Below are 15832 nucleotides of genomic sequence, written 5' to 3'. Positions count from 1 at the left end.
AACGCGCTGGCAATTCGCGAACTTCTAATTCGTCGTTCGCGTGTCCCGAGCCACGATTTCCGTTTGTTTGATTTATCATCGATTTCGATGACCGTTTGCGCGCAAGGTCTTACTTAAAGCGAGTTCTCGTAGAAAGCCTTGAACGGCACGTATACGCGCGAAATCGCATACATTCGGCGTCTTCGATGAATTTGCGAGGGAGGATAAATTATTCCACCCACGTTTTGTGGGAATCTGTGTTACTTTGGTGAGAGAGGATGCTCGATCTAAATCGAGTGTCATTGGGCACGGATTTTGCAAATTTTCGCAAATCTTTACGTTATATCAGTGTCGTTATACAGACGCATTCGAAAGTATTAGTGTATTATGTATTCTCGGTGGACCACACCTTAGTTTTCTTTGAAGTATAACAAGGAGCATTGTCTTGTTGAAAGATATAGCCCTCATACTCCGGTTTAAACAAGTTATGTATCGATGGCCCCAGAAGTTCTTGCAACGCGTTTGTGTACGTTTCTGCATTCGTTCGATCATCACGACTACACGCTTCTTCGATCACCGATGCCGTCATACATCAAATCATGACACTTCCATCGTGTAGGTGTTGTACAATCAGAACTGTACGTTCGCCCTGTGTTACATTTGCATATCGTGGTTCAAGATTGATCGAAATTTTGAAAAACGCTTGAATACTTTTTGACAGCGTTATTTTAGTTCTAAATATTTGGTGAAAAAGTAACAGTGCCTTTATTCTTCACAGAAAATAGTCACGTTACGTTCGAAACCTCTAGTGTTAACTGTAGTGTACTTAAGTCTTTAAAATTTTTGTTTTTTACGAAGTTATTTCTGCTTTGGAATAAATCATTTTCAAGCAATACTCATATAGGCTGCCTAGCACGTTCCACTTTATGAAAATATAAAATCATTGTATGTCAATGGAAATATTACTTATCTTCTTTGATAATTTTCTATAATCCAAGTTATATTTAGTTTTTGAAAACAGTTGTATGATAAAACTATTGATGAACACTAGTAATGTGGTAAATTTCAATGAACGTAAATTTACAACTGTACTCATTGGGATATGAAAAATTATAAAACAGTTAACAGATTGTTCGTTAGCTATATTAGACTTTATTGAAAATTACAATTGATATGTATAGATAGTAATATTAAATCAGACTTGAAAGAATTTAGGCAACGTATGTGATTTCAGGGGAAACCTATAACTGAGGGTTAATCAAGCAACATCAACAATTATACCACTAGTAGAGGACCGAAATTAAAGTATTTATATACATTTACATTACAAAAATTCACACAGTTACCACATTGACGAAGGATAATAATTTCCACCAAGGAGTTAAAAAAATTAATTCTCAATATGAAATCGAGACATTCAAGGAAACGTCAAAGCAAATTAATTTGGATACGATTCATGAGTTTCAACCTCGAGTGTAAGAAGAAATATTACGTGAAATTTCAAATGTCTGAAAATAAAATTGTGCGTCCACGTGGAAATTTAAGATCTAAAATAATATCCAAGAGAAATCCTTTTCATAATTTGTGACAAGCAAAATACATGCAACGAACAGTTGCTTCGTGCACCGGTTACGAAACGAATTTGGCGTCGAATAGGTCAAGTGTTCGTTCGAGAAACAACTTTTATTGCTGCTGTACAACTGGGAACAATTTCGTCGGGCTAGAACATCTATCACAATTGGACGACGATAGAGTAGATTGTGGCAGCAGGGAGTGTGCACGGTCTGGCGGACCGAGATATAGGTGGGCGTTCTGCCGGATATGGTTCGCCGGAAGTAGGGGGACCCTTGCCACCGACACGCTCCATGCTCCTCGACTACGGCAGGGACGTCATCCGCGGTGTGATTCGTTGCTATACCGAATCTACGATCATTTCGATGGTCTATAGTCGTAGGTAGAAATTTAACGAGGTTCGGCAAATAGCTCGAGTAGGACGAAACAGCGTCGAAATAGATGGTCTTCTCGAGCTTCATCTTTATTAATAAACTCTCTTAACCAGTATTCTCAGCATAATAATTTGGATGTTTAAGAAATTTTTACATGTGTTTATACTAGTAAAACCAGACATTATACATTTGGAATTAACTTTTTCAATCTGTACGTAGGTACTCTAATATTAACATAATATTATTCTATGTTGTAACAGAAATGATTATTAATATAGGAGGCTAAAGATACTAGTAAAACCAAGAATTATACGTTTAGAATAAACATTTTCAATCTGTATCTAAGTCCTCTACAAAATATAAATATAATATTATTCTATGTTGTAACAGAAATAATTATCAATATAGGAGGCTAAAGATACTAATAAAATAGTAGAATAAACTTTTTCAATCTGTATCTAAGTTCTTTACAAAATATAAACATAATATTATTCTATATTATAACAGAAATGAGTACTAATATAGGAGGCTAAAGATACTAGTAAAACCAAGAATTATACATTTAGAATAAACTTTTTCAATCTGTATGTAAGTCCTCTACAAAATATAAACATAATATTATTCTATTTTATATAAAAAATGATTATAAATATAAGAGGCTAAAGATACTAGTAAAATCAAGAATTATACGTTTAGAATAAATTTTCAATTTGTACGTAGGTTCTCTACAAAATATAAACGTAATGTTATTCTCCATTGTAACAGAAATGATTATTAATATAGGAGGCTAAAGATCGTTCTCTTAGATAGTTAGTCTATTATATAATTGTACTTACAGTGAAATGATCTGCGTAAATAAAATGACACTGTTGTAAAATGAGAGCTGTAATTTTCAGTTATAAAAAGAACAGTCTTTATTACTCCCATGAGATTAATAATCGTTTCTGGTTATAATGCCAATTATACCTTGAAGAGATGATTTGTTGATCGAAAACGTTAGTTCAACTAAAATAAACACCTACCCAAGAAATTATCAGTTCTGTAGAAACCACAGTCGACACTTTCTTGTCATCTGTGAATTTAGAAACTTTAGACGCAAAATACTTGGATGGCCAGGGTTCGCAAATGCAGATTAAAATACAGAAACAATTTTATTATTATAACAATTTTTATTTTATTACATTTACGTATTTTAAATTGTAATTTGATTGTAAATTTAATAATACATATATCAAAATAAACGTAATAAGCGTGCCTAAAATCGAAGAAAGATCTGTGGAGAATTTAAAAAAATGGTTGAAATTAAACTAATCCAGACAAAAATTGTATACCAACAATTACTTCTTAATTGATGGGAGTGTATATCGATACAACGGTTATTAATGCGTGACGCATCGTGTTGCATACTTCGATGCACGTTTCTTTATCATTTTCTGAACTTAACCGCGTCGATTCGAGAAACGAGAACGATTTATTAAACACAATCGTTTACAGGTAACTATCTGAGCAAAAAACGATAATTGTGATCGTTTAAGAAATAACAGATTGTTTGCAACCTAGTTAACTTAATGAGTATGTCACGCGTGACTGATCGTACGTTATAGGCCGTGAATGACTTGTAGAGTACACTTGTTTTTTGCTAGAGATAATAAGGATGAACAAGCCAATATTTGTGAAATGCGTTCATTAATAATCTATACTGAGAAATAACGAATTAACTTACGTTTTAATTACAAACCTTTTTTGCTATTGTTACTGTGAAATTAGGAAATATTTGATTTTAATAATAGATAACGGACGAGATCTTTGTATAGTAATTTATTCGTGACGTTTATTCTATTGAACAGTTAAATTTTTATCTATCAAATGTTTTCTTTTATAATTAAAAATTTTAATTTTATCGAACAAGTGACGGATGAACAGTTGTTCATCTTTTATTCGATATTCGAATATGCTAAATAAGTATGTGCTCATTTCTGGTTGTCTCTTCCGTACTGTTTCACAATGTGATTTTTTATGAACCCGCATATTACGTTCGTAAGTTATATCGATCGTATCTTTCGAGTTCTTACCAGATTATTGGGTTTCTGCCTCAGCTTTATAAGCTTCTTTGAATTATTCCGCATTTTACTGCGCAAACAACTTGGCATGCGTGCCCTGAGTGCGATGAAAAATGTACTCGTGTCATCTTATCAGCAACCGTCAAAAAATCTGAATCGAGCTTCGGTACGTCTCGTCGTTCCGAGGAACATGGATGATAAACGGTTTCGAAAGTTCTCTAGCCAGGCGAACCATTGTCGACTATTTTCAGCATTCGTGGTTCATTCTTTCGATCAGACACGAAACCTGAAATCCTTTTGTGAATGTAGGTTTTGATTGATTTTATTTAAAATCAACGAAACGTATCGCGTATTCCGTCGCTGTTTCTTAAAATTACGAAATTGTACGACACTATGCATAATAATTAATCAGCTGTATAAATTAGTTTATCTCTCAATGAAATGAAAAGCTTTGGTTTATGTTACACACTGATTTTATAATGTACATTTGATCTATTGCCTCAAAGTTTCCAAAGCCGTTATCTAATTATTTCGAGCATAATTTTGCATGTTTTGATGCATGTCAAGGTCGAATATAATTAAATGCAATAAATAATTCTTTTACAATGAAACCTTCTTTTATTCGTGATAGTTACTATTATTATTAATTTACGTCAATGTATAATATAAAATAAAAATTCCAGTGGTCAGCAAAATTAACGAATACTTACAATTTGGATTTGATTATTTTCGACATTATCGAACGAATTCTTTCCCCTATCATAAATACAAACAATCAGTATTTCTAATTAACGAAAATTTTAATTTTATTCAAGAATCCAATAATTACTTAATTTATTTCACTTGTATTTAAAGTTAGTCGTTTGTCTCTTAAATTTTCCAAAGAAAGCGATCCTCTAATTTCTTCTTTCTAATTTCTTCGTTTCGACGCATTTCGGAGTATTTGGACACGGTGCAAATGGGAGGAAAATACATTTGCAAAGCGATTCTGTTAAAAATAAATCTGTAGAGGACAACACTTATCGACGATCGGACGAAATTTACGCGTATTCCGGTGCATCTACAGACCCGCATGATCGTCCAGCCGTATCCTGCGATTCGGCTGCATTTTCCGGCGTCTCTCGTAGAAATGTCACATTAGACGTCTGTCGTCGCGTAAAAGTCTGGCTGGCTGTGTGTGTGTGCACCACTGGGGCCCCGTGTGTTCGCGTGTGCGTTCACGTACGCGGCTCGTGCACTCTCACATCTCGGGTGCATACGGACGATTGCAGCGCGTGCAACAAACTGCGCAGTGTGCAACGATTGCAGGCACGCCCTTCTACTCTGTCGCACGATACGTCGCGTGGTTCGCCTACATACCGGGTGTCACTGTTTCCTTAGAAAGTTCTTTTCTTCGTTTTTCATCGTGCACGCGAATCGTTCGATAATGGATCGTTCACTTGTCGCGGGAAACGCGCGCCGTGTGGATTCGTGGAATCGAATAAGTGGATAGACCAGATTACAATGGCGGTAAAAGTAAAAGCAGATTGAAATGTAACTTTTAACGCTATGGAATGCCGCGCTGTATTTTTTCGCGTTTCTATGTTTCGTAATGTGGGACGTTTTGGGGGTTCCTACCCCTTTGGCGAAAATATTTATGGGTCGATATCGCGTCGAATCTCTCGATATGCTCGAGGAATCGAAATAAAGTAAATGTTCTGATTATCGACACGTTTTGTCGGTGATGGAAAATTGTATTATTTTTTGCTCGTGTTACAATACGAGACGATAGAGGAATTAATAGTATATAAATAAAATTTGTATTTTTTTGAAACACAAATAATAGTTTATTTTATGTTTAAATTCTTGAGGAACAAGTTATCGATATACGAGTATTTTGACATTTATTTATATGATTAAAATAAAGTCAATCGTTAGAATCATTTATTAATTTCACGTCTGAAGTTGTCACTTCAGTCGCAAGGGCTATTATCACTTATTTGTACATCTAAAATAATGGTTACAAGTTACCAACATCAGTGGATTTGAAATATATTGTTTACCAAAATTAAATAACGATTTTAGAGTAATATTATTCGTCACAACTTAACAGGAAATTCTTTTCTTTGACAGAACTAAGGTGTTCCAATTTCAAGACGTGCCCAATACTAGTACCCCATCACAGATACAAAATTTAGTAGATAAATTGTCATTTGCAATAAATCGATAACAAAATTCGGTTTTCATTATTAACATATTCGCGAACGTGATGCAAAATGACATGAATGCTATAACATTCATAAGCCACATTATTTTGCATTCAATTCTATACAGTTTTTATTTTTTGAATTTATTGTGCACTTAAATGTAAAGCTAAATAATAAAGTCCATTTTTGCAGCTCATTACAATTTGTACTGTCCGTGAACGTGTTAATAAGACTGTATGCAAAATTTTAGTCATATAATATGTTTTTTCTTGAAATATAAGTGATTTAAGTTTTAAAAAAAATAAATAAATGAATAGAGGTAGAATAAAAGGTTAAATAAAAGCGTAAAGTTATTGACTATTTCATTAAAACTGCGTTTAATTTTTTGAAAATGTGAATAGATGTGGTAATTTATATTTTGTAATCGCAAGACGTATAACTAATATCGCGAAGCATTTCAACATTCTAAAATGTACTGTTAAAAAATAAAAAATATCAATCAGTATAATAGTTTTACTTTAAGTTGTATTTGACACAAAATAATAGGGTATAATTATAAATAAATAGAGTGTAGAAATATTTTGCAGCTACAATTGACTCTTTACGGGTAGACTTGTTGGAGTACAAATATTAGGGAAATGCAAAAAACTAATGTGTACCTAAAAATTTATACTTTATTCAATGCATTTTTAATTTAACGAATTGTCGCGTATGTATTAAGGAAATCAGTTTTTCTTAATTTATGGCGAGGGGCTTCTAAAAAATTGTGATCTAAATCGGCCGTATTCAATTTGTTTTTGTTTGAGCTACACATATGTACATGCACCATAGTATACTATATCTCTGTTAAGGATAACTGAAATCGATAAGGTAGTACGCGATCTACGTACGAAATAAACAGACGCGTGACATCTATAGTCCAAATATATCTACCATGTATGTTTGTATGTATGTATATAAATATGTATCGCGTCGTGAGGAATGTTCTCGAAGTAAGCCGTGAGCCGTTGTATCAGGAAAAAAGTAATTTGCTTGTCGTCTAAAATAATAAAAACTAAAGATAAAACTTAACAATCTCATAACATAATAATGTAAAACATAAAACTCAAAGTCTAAATGTATCAAAGCGTTCACAAAAAAAAAAGTTTGCTCGGTATATTCAGACACCGTCTGTAAAGGGTTAAAGGTCAACGTACTCAAAAGTCTAGCTTTGCAAGGTTAAGTCCCCGTCACGATCAAATATGGCCGAAATTTAATTCGAGTAACAACCTCGAAATGTTTGTTCCTTGCGAAATATATGTACAAATTGAAACGTTTGTTTTCATTGAACGAGCAACTAAACAGGCGCTTATCGTTCGTTCGTTGTTAATTTTAATCTATGGAAAGAATGTTGCCCGTCTCCGAACACGAGCGCGCGATTTTTTCCCCGCCACGTTCCGTTTATCGCCGCCAGAGCAATGGCGGCCGGTTCGCGTCCGAGCGTATTCGTTTTTCGCTTATCGCGCGGCACTTTTACGGGCGTCTCGCGTAATTCGTCGCAAATCACCGACCGCGTTACGTCATCCCCGCGGGAGGGGGCGGCGGAGAAGCGAGCGCGGCGTTAATATTATATAATTTCCGCGACGAAGAGAAGCGAACTGCATCGCATTTATATCGTGTCACGCGGCGGTCGTTCCGTGGTGCAGTCGCACACAATGCTCTCGGGTGTCCGGCGCTTGTACGCACGATACCGCGGTTAGGCTGTGTTCGCGTGTGGAACGAATCCACGTACACACACACACACCGGTATCGCTTTAAGGTTAACGCAATCGCTGATAGGTAGCCGACGTCGTGTTGCCGCGCCGGCAGGCCTTAACGTTTTACACGAACTACGGGCACCACAGTGCATATCGCCCGGCGACAACGGCCGCGGTGTTATGCAACTCGCTTGTTAGTTACTTACTTATGCACTGTTAAGCATCGCCGTAGCTTCTTTAAGCGACCTAACGCCGGCAGCGTCTACGTACACGCGCGCGCTCGCGATCCCCGTACTTGCGTGTACAGCTTAATACGCTCGGACCCGTCGTGTATCTACATCTGGTAGCCTTCACCTCGTTTCAGCGGACATTTCCGCAGCTGTAACGACCGAAGGTTCTAACGCGATTGAACGCTGGATGAAATCTTATCACCGCGATGCCTCGAACAAGACTAGCACAATGGGTGTTTGGACTTTCAAACATTGTTATTGTCGAACAGCTTAGGACGCATTCTTTATTCCTTTCAAATTAATAGTACGAGGGTTTAAGACCCTACAAATTACTTAATAGCACAGAATTTACCGAACTTATTTAAATTTAAGGAATTTGCAACTTTACCATCTTACTGCTTCGCTCGACAATAGGACATTGACGTACATTAAAGCCATTTACGCGACGCACACGATAATTAGTTTTCAAGGGGTATTGTTGCGACTCGCGGTATCCGTTGAATCCAATTACAATTCAACGTCGGGCTCGCGTCTTCCGATAATAAATTAATATTCCGGATGGAGGATGGAAGAGTTTTGTGAGATATTTGAGTTTCCTAATGTTTATTACACACGTAAATTGACACATTGAGCGCCGGCGGTATCTGAGACATTTAAAGATTATCGAAATTGCTCGAATATTGTAAGGGAACAGCTCTTGATCTTCTCCTTGCACCCACATCATTATCACTGTCCTCGACTTGTATATCAGAATCTTCTGAATGGATCGAATAATCAGACTCGGAATCCCGCGTTTTCGTGGGGTCGGCGCTCAATGTGTTAAGACAGTAAAGTATGATGTGTTTGATTGATGATGTTTGATGTGACTACGTTCTAGATGTTTTGAGAATGCGAGAATGATCGTTTAATGATGTTCGATGGTTGGCGTGTTGGAACGAAGTGTTTTAAGGAAAAGCTCCGACGCCGTCTCCTCCCTTCCAAGCACCCTTGCAACGATGCCCTCGGAAGGGGGTGCGTGTCACGTCGGAACGAAGACGTCGTTGGTCGACGTGCAGATCAACTTTCCCCAAATTTGCAGTTAAGGAGGCTCATGGTAGGCCTGACGAGCAGATGTGAGAATTAAAGAAAGAATGTTTCCTTGCCATGAATCTTGTCTTGAGCGCGAATCGAAGGAGTAGTCGATTCCGCGCTTAACAGGTGTAGGCTCCCACAAGATTGGTGGAGCCAAGTTATTTAGCAATAGATAGGTCCAATACCTAATTGCAAATACTTTAAATTTATTAACAAATATATATATACAGGTGTTAACAATTAACGTTTCAATGTTCTTGTGTAACTGAAACTGTTCTGATACTCTCAAGGGTTCTGTTCTAGCACTTGGTTCTGTTGTTGGTGTCACTTGTAACTGTTAAATGTTCTTGTGTAACTTAAAGTGCCCTGATTGTAACTTGTAACGTGATTATATACTGATGTCAAATTAGGCGGAGATTCTATTTACCAATTAAAACTTTGCCCATCCCTCGTGGGTCAGTCCTCTCGACACTCGAAATCCCACCCACTGAGGGTTGTACGGGGGTGGGCGTCCGCAGTCCCAAGGGGCAGGTAAATGGGCCCAAAGTACGGTTTGATGGCTTTAGGGTATGGCAATTCCCTTTGTAAAATAAGGTACATTGTCAGATTACCAGATCAAGTAATTTAAGTAATAGTGAACTAAATGACGTACCCTAGAAATTGTTGGAATTTCCAACAACAGGTATTTTAGGCCCAGATACTTGCACCCTTGACATCGTGGCCAACTACCCTCGTACGCACCCTCAGTGGGTGGAATTTAAAGTTTCAGGAGGACTGATCCATACGGGATGGGCCAGCTCCGATTTGCCAATCAAGACAACTCCCCTAATAGAATTTTTGTATTTAAACAACGATCGAATAGGACGAGTTGGGAATACAAGATTTAAAGCATTAGATTTTCAAGAATTTGCACAAATTGAACCGTTTATATATCTGCACTGAATATGTTCTGTTAATTCGTTTTATATATTCGAATTGTTAATAAATTATTGTGTTAGAAAATAAGTGTTGTTTACTTTTCTATTTGCTAAATAATCGGCTTCACAAATTTTGAATTCGGGTTGAATTTCCATCTTCAGTACAGAAAATTTTTAAATAATTTAGAGACGACATCGACTAAATTGGATTTATATCATGACAAACTGTATCAAACTAAAAAGAAACTACTCTCGAAAGCGATTCTTCGCGATTAGGTCAAGAACTTCTGGTCTGTACTTCGTAACACGGTCTACAAATGGCAAGATTAGAGAAGTAAATTCACCGTGTAATGTCGACTGCGTTTAATTCTAATGTCCGTTCACCGGAACTTTCCAGGTTGTGTAGTCAAGATGTACAAAGCAGAGCGACAGAGTAATTTTCCTTTCGACGTGAAAAAGGAGTTATGCTCCATTTGGTCACCTGTGAAATTTCTTGAGACACTGTTATTGTGGCTTTGCGGTTTCCAATCGGGGAGTTAAGTAGTAAAAGTTAAGTTTTATACAGGGCGTTATCTGAACGTAAACAGATATAGATTGCTCGGAATTACGGTACGAGAGCGGCGCGGAGATATTATCAGATTGTAACATATGATTGGATAGAATTCACATAAAATTGAAACTCGTGCGATGCTCTTTTGTTTTGAGAAGATATTGAGATGTTGAGTGTGAGAATCGTAGGAGGACAGAAAAGGAAAGGAGGGGGCGCGTTTCATCCGGGCCTGCTAGTGGACTCATCAGTAAGGTTTCCTAGCAGGCCCTGCCTTAGACGACTGGGATATTGGGAAGTCAGTCGAGGAACGTATAGCAACCGAGGGGTCGATCGAGTGCTTGTGAGAGCGCGAACCCCTCTGGTGGCGAGCATAGGAGGCAACGCCACAGAAACAACACTGTTTTTGAACCATTTTTTATTAAACCGCACGTAATATTATATCAACAATGTTTAGAGAAGAAAGTACCAACGAGTGCATGGATTTTTTATCGAGTAGTTTTAATTTCTTTCTATTTTCTAAGAATGATATATTTTTTATGTCATAGTAAATTTTTTCCGATAACAATATTCTGTCGATGCTGTCTTATCAAAATCATTATTGACATTATCGTTAAGCGTTATAGACTGTTGTAGACTAAATGCTCTATTAAAAGGAAGAGGTTGTAAACAATGGTAGAAAATACATAATTAAATGTTATTAAATATTTTACGTTATTAAGATACCACACGAATAAAAGTGGAGTAGGTCTGTAAATTGGATAAAAAACGAACACTCGTGGACTTCGTTAACCTGTCAAGAAACTTACAAGATATTTTGGTACAATTTTTTGATATTTAAATAAAGTTTCAGGGATACATTTCTACATTTACATATGGGGATACATTATACATTTCTGTATCAATTAGTAATGTGCGATGGCAAATGAATTCTACCAAACTCGGCTCGATGATCGAATGTTAACGAATGTACTCGGATCAGTTTGAAAATTAAATTTCCATCCTAAGAAGATAATGACGATAATTTGTGGTGACCCATTGCGAATGTTATTATGATCTTCTGCAACTAGAGGAATTAATTACAGTCGGGAATTGAAAGTCTCTCATGGGAAACATCCGGAATTGGTAAATAGGAAAGGTTTCATCCAGTTGCAGAATAACACGTGGTAATACATTTCGCAATTAACATTAAGGAAACTGAAAGAAGCAAAGACGAAGATTTGTTAAATGCAGTCCTCTATCGATTTCCAAAAGACAAAACGTTGTCAAATTATACAGGGTGAGGCACTTAAAACTGGCCATCTGAATAACTTGGCTGCTATTGGTGATAGAAAAGAATGCATCGGGCAAAAATTATTTGGTATCGAGGAGCTGATCATCCGATGTTACTAGTTTTTTGATAGGTGAAAGCATCAAGGAGATATGAAGATCATCTCTGTTTTTTTTTTAAATGGAATGGTATGTTTTTTTACTTACATTTAAAAAAACAGAGATGACCTTCATATCTCCTTGATATCTCCATCTATTAAAAAACTAGTAACATTGGATGATCAGCCCCTCGATACCAAATAATTTTTGCATGATGCAGTCTTTCCTATCACCAATAGCAGCCAAGTTAAGTGCCTCACCCTGTATAAGCATCGTCGCAAATATTGTAATTCGTTGGCAAAAATGTCTGGATTCGAACGGTACATACTTCGATTAACAAAGTAAAATGTAAAGGCATATGTACTTGCATTCTAATATTAATTACAACGCAAAGTGCATAGTCTGGCATATTTTATATAGCGTGGGTCACCGATGATCCTTAATCGCTGTCGATTACGGACCATATCGCGTAATCACCGCGATCAGCCAACGCGTATGATTTCGTAGCGTTGTATTTCTCAGAAAATTGCGCGTAAAATTTCGCGTAAGTGCCTATCGAATTTTGAGCAAGGAGTATGTGCGTGACGACTCGCGCGATCGCGTTGAAAACTCGCCGGAATGTACAGAACATTCTTGATCGCGTGTCGTCTTCCCGGTTCCTTGTCCACAATTATTGGTCTGATGACAGTAATCTTGGATAGTGCTCTTTCAAAGTGTTTCCTCGTACGAGACATTACACGCAAAATTAATCAAGATTACCGAATTTCGTGAACGGAAAATACTTGCACGCGCGACGAAAACGTGACACAGGGCCTGGGAATGGCCGAAAAACGATCGCAGCATCTCGTGCGCCGTTCAACCCATCATCTTTTCGATCGAACGCGATTGTACGCGGTCGCGTGATTGCCGCAATTACAGATTGCAGAATTATTGTCGGAATAAATGCAAGCCGACGTCGTTAGGCTACCAGGTTGCCCGGCGTTTCCGTGAACGCGCTCTCGCCCATTCATGCTGGAAACGCGGTAGCTGCACGACCAGCTATGTCTGGAAGATAACCTCTTTGTTCTTTGGTAGGACGAGATAACGATTGTATCGAATCTTTCTATCTTTCTGACCCAAGGTCGTGACCACATCTCCGCTTATGTTCGATATCTACTGGGGAATTTTGCTACTCCAGAATCATTATCAAAGAGACACTCTGGTCGATCTCTAGCTCTAAGAGTAAAATTCTTTCGGTGTGAGTCAATTTTCAATATGGCAAGGTTTTTCAGGGGTGTTTTATAGGGGTACATTTGTATTCGAATAATAGATAACCAACAAACACACCAAATATAGTAGTTTATTCCTGGACTTTTATTTGGATTCTTTTGAAATTTTAGATTCCATAATTTTTCTTTTTCTTTAATGAGTATGTGTAGTTAGATAAATGGTTCTTTTACTCGTTATTCGAGATATGTGTACCTATAAATATTATTAGAATTTTGTTTCCATATTTTATTGTCGAGAATGTGGTGTTACAAGTATACATAGAATATCGATAGTATTGTGGTGGCTCGCTGTTTTAGAAAGAAGTGAGCGAGGAGAGATTCTAGAAATAATGGGAGATTCTAGAGGCTAAAATAAGACGAAAATCAAGGGTACTAATTTGTTGATTGAGGCTTCGTTAAAAAGTTATAGAAACATTTTTGGCACCACAGTATATTTTCGGTAAAGAATTCTTTTCTCCAAAGTACGTAGGATTCACCAAAAATAATTGTAATTGATCCCCGCAATCGAAAATAATTTTTCCAGAACGATTTGAAATTTTTTTTTTTCGCCGAAAAATTTAGACATCTACCTTGTCAATTTTTCTTAAATATTCGTTTTTCATTTTTAATAAATTTGTTTGAGGAACTATGGAAATGTTGTTTAATACTTTTTTGTAGGTATCCATGAGCTGTACTTGAAAAATAAATTTCATTGAAATATATTCACTATTGTAGGAGTTATGGCTGCTTAAAAATTGGACCATTTTTATGGGTTTTTTCTCATTTTGCGGGGCCAAGGATTAACTTTTCGAATATTTTTACGATTTTTACATATTCTTGATTAAAATTCGCGTCGTTTGCCTTTTGAAACATTAAAATCCTCCAATCCGCTCAGAAGTTATGATATTTTAAACATTTGCATGAAATTTCGATGAAGCCATTTCTGGCCAGAAATTATACTTTCGGTTAAGAATTTTTTTCTCGAAAGTGCGTAGAATTCGAGGGTATGTGTATTGACCAAAAATCATTGTAATTGACCCTTGCAACCAAAAATAATTTTTCCAAAACGATTTGAAATTTTTTAATTTTCTTGATTTTGTCTACCTACTTGAATTTTTTCTCAAAAATGCGTAGAATTTCGAGTGTATGTGTATTAACCAAAAATGATTACAATTGACCCCCGCAACCGAAAATAATTTTTTCAGAATGATTTGAAATTTTTAAATTTAATTTTTTAATAACTTTTTAGCGAAGCCTCAATGAACAGATTGATATTTTTTGATTTTAGTCTTATTTTAGCCTCTAAAATTTCCCAGTAAAATTTTTTCCAGGGGTGGCCCCGAACACCCTGTATATACGAATAGATGGTCGGTCTTGTGAGTCTTGACTTGTGAGAGAAACAAGAGCGTAGCCCTCTGATAGCAAGCACGGGAAGTGTCGTGATGATATTATAAGTCATTTTGGTTTAATCGCAAGTAGGGTCGAATTAATGTTCGTGAGGTCTGGGGCTAATGCTTATACAAATTTATATTTTTATTAATAGAATTATTGAATTGGGAGCTTTGTAGAATGTTGTCTTAACTCCTAAATATAATAATTCGTATCTTACTTTAAGTGTTTCTTATATTTTTGTATATTAAGTGTATTCTGTAGTTTTTTTACTGATGAACAATTAGGGACTCTATTGATAAAGAAACTGAGGGATGTCAATAGTTTTAGATTTTCTAAAGAGAGAAAATATCATCTTTAAAAGTATCTAAATATTATTGTAAGAAGGTGTCCCAATATTTAAAAAAACCCACGAAATATTAAATTAAAAACAATTTGTACGCCTAAGAAGAATTTTTTAAAGCATCATTTTTAATATAATTTCGAAGTTTTCATCGCTGTATTTTTGCCAGAAAGAGCTATGATTTTTATATTCTCCGGACCGTTAACGCAACTTGTGCAAATTTTTCGAACAAGTTTGGTCAAAAAAAAAAAAAAAAAAAAAAAGATGAAGAAAATATGAAGCTGTTTTGTTCGTTGCAGACTGTAATAGTCAAATTATTGTTACGCAAGGAGCTGCGTAAACGTGACGCTACAAAACGTGAGCGGGAAAAATAATGTTAAGGTGTTCATTAAAATTCGACGTCGTTGGATGAATCGTTGACGTTCGGACATTAATAGCGATGATAAACTGTCAGCGAGGGACGCGAGTCGCGTAGCCAGGCACGGGATTCCGGAACAAATTACTTCGTAACGCGCTCGACGAGTCCATAAATATGTCCGTGTTTTTCTGCCGGCGCGATTTTCTGTCGTTCGCGGAAAGCGATACGTTTGCACTAATCCCGGACAATTTGTCGGGGACTGGTTTCGATTCTGGTATTTATCAGTCGACGGTGTCTAGCGGCGGTGTTCGTCTCCTCTCTCGCGGTTCGCAATTTTCTGCGATGGTTCTCCAGGCGCCTGAGTCGTGTGCGTCGTCTGTGTGGCTCGGTTACCACACTCGCGTTCGTTCCGCGACAGAAAGAGAGACCAAGTTGAAGGTGAATGGCGGGCGTGG

At 36.7% G+C, this 15832-nt stretch overlaps 1 protein-coding gene and 1 long non-coding RNA gene across 3 annotated transcripts in view; one reads left to right on the top strand and one right to left on the bottom strand.

The window, feature by feature from the left end:
• The window catches only part of LOC143340195 (uncharacterized), a 937384-nt gene that overhangs the window by 78195 nt on the left and 843357 nt on the right, over positions 1-15832 (top strand). The gene's annotated exons all lie outside the window — the stretch shown is intronic.
• On the bottom strand, positions 3187-5245 carry LOC143340306 (uncharacterized). The gene is made up of 3 exons (XR_013079411.1): positions 4815-5245; positions 4696-4741; positions 3187-4271 (listed from the first exon to the last, which is right to left on the bottom strand). It is a non-coding gene; the product is annotated as an uncharacterized LOC143340306 (long non-coding RNA).

This window comes from Colletes latitarsis, chromosome 3 (assembly GCF_051014445.1).
Source record: "Colletes latitarsis isolate SP2378_abdomen chromosome 3, iyColLati1, whole genome shotgun sequence".
Classification (NCBI taxonomy): domain Eukaryota; kingdom Metazoa; phylum Arthropoda; class Insecta; order Hymenoptera; family Colletidae; genus Colletes; species Colletes latitarsis.
This window is presented reverse-complemented; position numbering and strand designations above follow the sequence as displayed.